Source organism: Phascolarctos cinereus, unplaced genomic scaffold, assembly GCF_003287225.1.
Source record: "Phascolarctos cinereus isolate Bilbo 61053 unplaced genomic scaffold, phaCin_HiC Scaffold_1;HRSCAF=81, whole genome shotgun sequence".
Classification (NCBI taxonomy): domain Eukaryota; kingdom Metazoa; phylum Chordata; class Mammalia; order Diprotodontia; family Phascolarctidae; genus Phascolarctos; species Phascolarctos cinereus.
The window spans coordinates 22,209,732-22,217,236 of record NW_027555514.1 but is presented as its reverse complement, the minus strand read 5'-3'; the positions used below and the strand labels follow the sequence as shown (position 1 = coordinate 22,217,236).

The window sequence follows — 7,505 nt, the reverse complement described above, 5'->3', positions numbered from 1 at the left end:
GCCATGCACAGTTGATGAAAGGGCGTATTCCTTTTTATTCCCATTCAATATCAGCCAGAGGTCTAACATATCTAACTTCCATAAAATTCTGTTAATCTTTTAAACTTCTTTCTTATTTAGCTTACGGTTAGATTTAATCTAGATTTAACCAGGAGGAGGGGTAAATTGAAGTCCCACACTAGTTTGGTTTTATTGTCAATTTCCTCCTGTCATTCATTTAACTTTTCCTTCAAGAATTTGGAAACCATGCCATTTGGTGCATATATATTTAGCATTGAGAGTGCTTCATTTTCTTTCTTTTTAAATTGTTGTTATTATTTGGTTAGGCAATGGATAAGTGACTTGTCCGGGGTCACACAGCTAGTAAGTGTTATGTGTCTGAGGTCGCATTTGAACTCAGGTCCTCCTGACTCTAGGGCCGATGCTCTATCCACTGCACCACCTAGCTGCCCCTGAGTGCTTCATTTTCTACAGTGCCTTTTAGCAAAATGTAGTTTCCCTCATGATCCCTTTAAATTAAGACTGTTTTTGCTTTTGCTTTGTCTGAGGCCATGATTACTACTCCTGCCTTTTTTTTTTACTTCAGTCGTAGCATAATAGATTCTGTTCTAGCCCCTTGTTTTCACTCAGTGTGTATCTTTCTGTTTCAAGTATGTCTCTTGTTAACAGCATATTGTTAGAGTCTAGAAAAGCATCGTTAGATGATACAGAGTAGATCATGTGGGTAAAAGTATTGGGACCACCACACACCAGAATCAGAACCTAAACCTCAAAACCATAACCCAAACCCGATACCACAAATTTGGGAACCAATGAAAGTCTATTGCATTTGCCAGCAAAGGAGCCCCACTTACACAGGTAGGCTCCCCCAAGGAACAAAAGGACAGAAATGGCCCTTTTGGCTTCTATTAAGGCAGGAGGTGAATTGGGTATGGGGTACTTTAGGATTGGACAAGGCCTGTTTCTGGGGGCTTGAAGGGTAAGGATAGAGGAGGTGGCATCCTTTGACTGGACAGGACCCTTATTGGGGCTAGTAACCAGGAAAGCCGTTTCAGCAGTAAGGAGGGTGGTGGTGATATATGTGTTGGGGTCTAGGGAGGGGCTTGGGGGCCTGCAATCCAAACAGGGCCAGGGCAGACAAAATGGAGTTACTTGAGCTCTCTACCCACAGTGGCAATACGTAACTGTGTGTATGTTGTGAAGGCCACTAGGACCTCTTCCATCTTCATCTAGGGGAATGCTAACCTTCTCTTCTTCCATATAGAACAAGCACAAACCGGGCTGCTCTGAGCTGGAATTCCAAGGACATACTAAAGAAACATGCCCCTCCCCTCTGGCCTCTTCCTCTAGCCATCTGAGGATGACTGAGGTCTGGAGGGTGGTGGGGCGGCCGTAAGCCATAAGCTGATGCTCTGGATGGGACAACCTCATGCCTCTGTCTTCTTTCTTTTCAAACAGGGCCTTGTGAAGTCTCCAAAGTCAGCTGGTGTGCTGCTCTCTCTGGGCACCAGAGCAGTGCAGGGTCAGCTACCAAAGCAGTTGAGACAGACGCAGATTGGCCAAGAGGGCAAGAGTCATCCAAGAAGAGAGAGAAGAGCCCATCTGGCACTGCCAGACTGTACTCCATAGAGATGAAAGGATTCAGAAGCAGCCCCTGTGAGGCTCCCACTGGAGCTGCAATACTAGTCCCTCAAGTGATTGCAATGAATCTATGATTCTTTATTGTGTTTGGGGTTTTTTTTTTAGGCAATTGGGGGTTATAAGTGACTTGCCCAGGGTGGCATAGCTAGTAAGCGTCAAGTGTTTGGTGTGAGGTCAGATTTGAACTCAGGTCCTCCTGACTTCAGGGTCTGTGCTCTATCCACTGTGCCCCCCAGCTGACTCTATGATTCTTTATTGTTGACATTTCCCTTTCTCTGTGAGAATAAAACTGCCTGTTCCAAAATGGATTCATGTTGGTAGAAGAATTGCTCCTCAGGAATGGGAAGGGGAGAGTGGTGGGATGGAAGCATTGGATTGTTTCCCTGCTGAGGAGACTAATAACCCCTGAGAAATAACCTCAGGGCAAACCCGGGGACAAAGGGACTGAGGGAGGCCTGTGGTAGCCACCGCTCGATATTCATTAAGTGGCCCCCATCCCTGGGTCACATTTCCCAGACATGCTGTACTGTAGCCTTTTAAAATCATTGACCCTTCACTGCAGGCTCCTCTGACCTCCGGAAGGTTTCTCTCATCTCTGAGATAAGTGCCCAGCAGAAAGACAAAGGGTGGGGGTGGGGACTGCAAGAAACAGGACGAATTTACCAGCTAAGGAGACAGTCACCTAGCATTTATTAAGCACCTACTATGCACGAGGTTTGAGGAAGTCAGGACCTCTGTTAATAAGTAAAGCTTCTGTAGACAAGCACAAATTTGCGGCAAACCGGCACCATCAACGTACAATATTGAGCTAAGCCATATTTAGAGAGTCTGTGATTACATTCATTTAACTCCCCAGCTACCTCCCCATTCCTGGCAGTGATGGCAATGGCTGGAAGAGAGAGAATGGGGTTCAGTCCTGCGCTAGTGTTTGTGACCCCACGGACCATCCCATGCCAGGCCCTTCTATTCTCCACTCTCTCTGAAGGTTCATGTTCATTGTTTCCATCACACTCTCTATTCATCTCATCCTCTGCCGTCCCTTTTTCCTTTTGCCTTCTACCTTTCCCAACATCAGGTTCTTTTCCAACGAATCCCATCTTCTCAGGATGTGGCCAAAGCATTTAAGCTTCAGCTTCAGTATTTGACCTTCCAATGAATAGTCTGAATTGATTTCTTTAAGTATGGACTAATTGGATCGCCTTATTTCTTCATGACCCCATTGGGGTTTTCTTGGCAGAGATACCGGAGCGATTTGCCATTTCCTTCTCCAACTCATTTTACAGATGAAGAAACTGAGGCAAACAGTGTTAAGTGGCTTACCCAGGGTTACACAGCCAATAAGTGTCTGAGGCTAGATTTGAACTCAGGAAGATGACTCTTCCTGACTTCAGGCCTTTCGCTCTAGGGCTCTGACACCTAGCTGCTCCCTGGAATAGAGGGGAAAACTTAAAACTCTCAGCTGGAGAATTGCCCTCCTTTCCCCCCTTCTGAATGATGAATATCTTACAGATTAGTTTATTGGGAGCTAAAGTGATTTGTCCAAGGTCATATAGCCAATGGGCAGCTAGGTGATGCCATATTGCACAGGGCTCTGGGGTTTCTGGAGTCAGGAAGACTCCTCTTCCCGAGTTCACATCTGGTCACACACATAGCTGTGTGACCCTGGACAAGTCACTTAACTCTGCCTCAGTTTCCTCATCTGTAAAATGAGTTGGAGAAGGAAATGGCAAACCAGTATCTCTGCCAAGAGAACCCCAATGGGGTCATGAAGAGCTGGCCACAACTGAATGACAGCAAGCAGAGGCCTCTGGCCCCCAATCCAGCGTTCTTGCCACGGGCCTATCAGTCTTGTGGGTTGAAAGTAACTTAAGTGCTTTGGACATATCTTAATCTTGCCACTAAGGCCCTTTTTCAGACCACCTGAGGAAATTGTGGGGGGCCCTTGTGTGCCCCGTGTGCTGAGTGAGGCTTCCTGATCCAGGGTGAAATTAAGCCAAATGCAATCCACAAAAACGAGATTGGGGGGAGGGGGACAAAGGGGAGAGCTCCCCACAGGAACTTGGATGGGTTGTGAAACATGGCGGATCCATGTGTGGTTACAGTGTTAGCAAAAGACTGATTCCAAAAATCCTTTCCTCGGAATAGAATGGAAAACTTGGAAGATGAGGTTTAGGAAGGGAAACGGTACATTTCCACTGTGTTTGCCTTGTAATTCTAGAATTTCTTAGGTAAACACAGAGCTCTCAGCCTAATCTGTTCAAAACAAGCCTCCCTCGAAACTTGAGGAAAGAACGTTTTCCACGATGTTTTTCTAGCTAAGGTACTTAACGGGGGCTCTGCGCTAACATCGCAGCCACCCCTCTCTGGCTTTGGGCCGGGTCAGAGGACGCTATTTAGCTCAGCTCTAAGGTTTCTGTGAAAACACCTTTGGTGATGGCCCAAGAGAGGACTCAAAGTCCTCTCATTTGCTTTTGAAACTTTGCCAAAATGGGCCTAATTTCTTTCCTTTTGAGGCCCTGTTAGGATAAAAATAACAGATTTAGCGCTAGAAGGGGCATCAGAGGCATCTGGCCCGACCCTCTGATTTCCCATTTTACACACACATGAAGCTGAGGTCCAGACAAGTGAAGTCGCTTGTCCAACATCAGTCAGAAAGTGGCATAGCGGGGCAGCTAGATGGCACAGTGGGTAGAATACCGGCCCTGAAGTCAGGAGGACCTGAGTTCAAATACGGCCTCAGACTGAACACTTGACACTTACTGGTTGTGTGACCCTGGGCAAGTCACTTGACCCCAATTGCCTTAAAAAAGAAAAAAATGTTTCAGAAAAAAGAAAGTGGCACAGTCAGGATTCGAATCTCGGTTCTTGGACTCCAAATTCACTGCTCTTTTGGCTGTAACACTTTATTTTTGTTTTTTAAAATATTTTACTTTTTCAACATCACTGTTACTTCCTACAGCCTCTTCCCACCTCAAAACTTCTCTTATAGCAAATAAATACAGTCAAGGAGAAATCGACACTCGGACTATGTGTAAAAACGCATGCCTTACTCTGAACCAGTTGTCCACCACCCTTTTTACCAAGAGGCCTGGTTCTGAAGTTGCTCTGTACCTGCCAATCCAGAGGTGATATGGAGCTCGCCTCTGTGGGAGAAGGAACAGCCTCCAATGCTCACCTGGTGCCTGCTGGGTTTGCCCAGCCCACCCCATCCCCACTCCACTACCTTTCAAACTTCTCTTTCCTCCAGCCACGATCTGTTAGCTTCCTGAGGTTACATTCTTTAAAACACCACCTCTCCTTTGTCATCTGACACCTAAATCTCTTTCCCCCTTTTTGGGCCACAGGCTCTCCCTGTGAAATGTTGGAGGGCAGGCTCATAGGAAAGGATGTTGTCCCTCTAAAAGGTCACATTCCATAAGAGGTGGTAGGATGCAATTTAACAAACATTTATAACCAAAGCACTGTTGTTACCCCAAAGGTTGATAGGTGTTACAGTAGATAGAGAGCTGGGCCTGGAGTCAGGGAGACCAAGTTCAAATCCTGCCTCAGACACTTACTAGTTGTGTGACCCTACTAAGCAAGTTACTTGACCTCTCTGTGAGACTGAGGTCTCAGTTTTCTCATCTGTAAATGGGACTTTTGATAGCACTTTTATCCCAGGGTTGTTATGAGGCTCAGACAAATCTAAAGTACTATATTAATATTATTGTTATTACTACAGTGATGAAATCAGACAGAGTCTCTACCTTCAGGTGTCTAACAATGTACCAACTAGGGGAGCAAAGGCACAAGGGTTGTCTTCTGTTCTCTAGCATGTTTGCCTGTAAAGGAGAGGTCTAAAGTATAGGAGAGATTCCAAGAGGGAAAAGGCATTTATTAATTACCTACTGTATACAAGTGATTGTGCTAGGTTCAGGGGCTACAAAGACAAAACAATTCAATAGTCCTTACCCTCAAGGAGTTTTCTTTCAGGAAGGGGGTGATAAAGGAAATGGCAAATCACTCCAGTATCTTTGCCAAGAAAACAGTATGGTCCATAGGGTCATAAAGAGCCGGACATGACTGAACCTTAGGGTTAGCCCTGAAGAAATCTGGGGACTCTATAAGACTGAGGGACGTGAGGAGCCCTGGGGCAATGAACTGTTTTTTCCTGATTTTGTTAGGATTCCCTCTAGTACATGGGTCTACGCTGGTTGTATTAGCAGGGGTATAAGTGTCTGAGGCAGGATCTGAACCCAGATTTTCCTGACCCCAAATCCAATTCCCTAGCCACTACACCACACTTCCTGTCAGTGGAGCACCTAGCCACGGGGCTCTGGAGCCCCCAGAAATCTGCTCCCTCACTGGGACTCCTGGGTTCTGTGTGGGTGTGCTGCCCTGGCTTTTCAGGACTCCATTCTGGGGGTTTATGGTTTCCCTCAGGGGTGCTCCTTCAGGAAAGGTGCCCTGTGGCCAATGGATCTCTGACCACCTAGAAACCAGCATGGCAGACACTGTGCTGGGTCCAGCCTGGTGCCCCCTCCTGACCTCTCTGAAGCTCCCCTGCAGCAGCGGGCAGGCACTGTGAGGGCCTGGGGCATTTGTGGCACGAAATCATTCGTGAGGAGATGCTGCGTCCTGTTACCTGCAGGAGTCTCCTCCTGCCTGGGAAGTCTTTAAGCAAAAGCTGGAAGGTGAGTCAGAAAAGTGGAGGGAGGGGTTCTTTGGCAGGTGAGGCTGGAGTAGAGGGCCACGAGGTCCTTCAGATTCTAAAGTCTCTTCCAGCTTCAGATCAATTATCTGAAGAATAGATGGGATTTGGTGGCTGATGATAACACCACCATGTTGTTTTGAGGGTACCGGATAAGGTAGAGAGGTGTAAAGATCATCTCTTAGCTGAACTCTAAGACATGACGCAAATTTAAGCCTGACTCTCCTCAGTGGTAATTTTCTTTCCTAATATCCCAGCTCCTCTGAGTGACCCATAAAGAGATGTGGACAAATGGGGTCCCGACTCACAATCCCTTCTCTTCTTGGGAAAGACAAGATAGTCTTTCTGGGACCCAGGTTTGAATCGAATCAAGAGTCTCTGTCCCAGGATGGCAGCATGTAGGGGCCTGAGCCAAAGAAGGGACTTTATAATCCTATCTCACACAGAACCCAGTTAGCCTCAGAATCCAGAGCTGAAGGTTTGTGGGCTGTAAGCTCGAGCAAAGTGTCCGATAAGCTGTAGAAATGCGAATTGTTGCTATTGTGATTGCCTGTGGTCACTATCTGACCAAGCCCACCTCTTCCACAGTGGCTGGTGCAACTGCTCTGGTCACCCTATAGCAGCATTTCCTGACCTGACCATTCCTTTTGACTCCTAATGGCCTCTATCATTAGATACTGAATTGGGTGTGAGTTTCATAGGATCTTTAGTCTAAACTAGACCTATACTCCAGAGCTGGGGTGTAGATCTAGTCTTACCCCCTCATTTTACAGATGAGGAAACTGAGGCACAGAGACATTAAGGTATTTGCCCAAGATCACAAAAGTAGGAAGTGGCAAAGCCAGATCTGAATTCAGGTCCCCTGCCTCAAAAGCTAGGGCACTATACACTATGCCACCTTGGGCTGTGTCTCCTATTTCTTCTCTATCTCCTACAGTGCCCAATTCGGAGCTCGGCGAGTAGCAGAGGCTCAGTAAACACACACAGTGAAATTATTCTTTCTTGAGGGAAAGGCCAGTGATGTGACATTCTAAAATGAACGGGAACCCAAGTAAACGTAGGCTGGTGGTTCTTGGGGTATTGTGACTTTTAACTTCCCGTTGACCTTTGCATGGTATTTACTCACCCTTGTGCCCTAGAGGAACATTTCCAACTCCCCCCCAATTCCCAGTGA

General features: G+C 46.6%; 1 non-coding gene across 1 annotated transcript; it reads right to left on the bottom strand.

Moving 5' to 3' along the window:
• Window positions 1-1,137: 1,137 nt before the first annotated feature.
• On the bottom strand, window positions 1,138-1,267 carry LOC144455212 (U6atac minor spliceosomal RNA). Its single transcript, XR_013483928.1, has one exon. It is a non-coding gene; the product is annotated as a U6atac minor spliceosomal RNA (small nuclear RNA).
• Window positions 1,268-7,505: the final 6,238 nt, after the last annotated feature.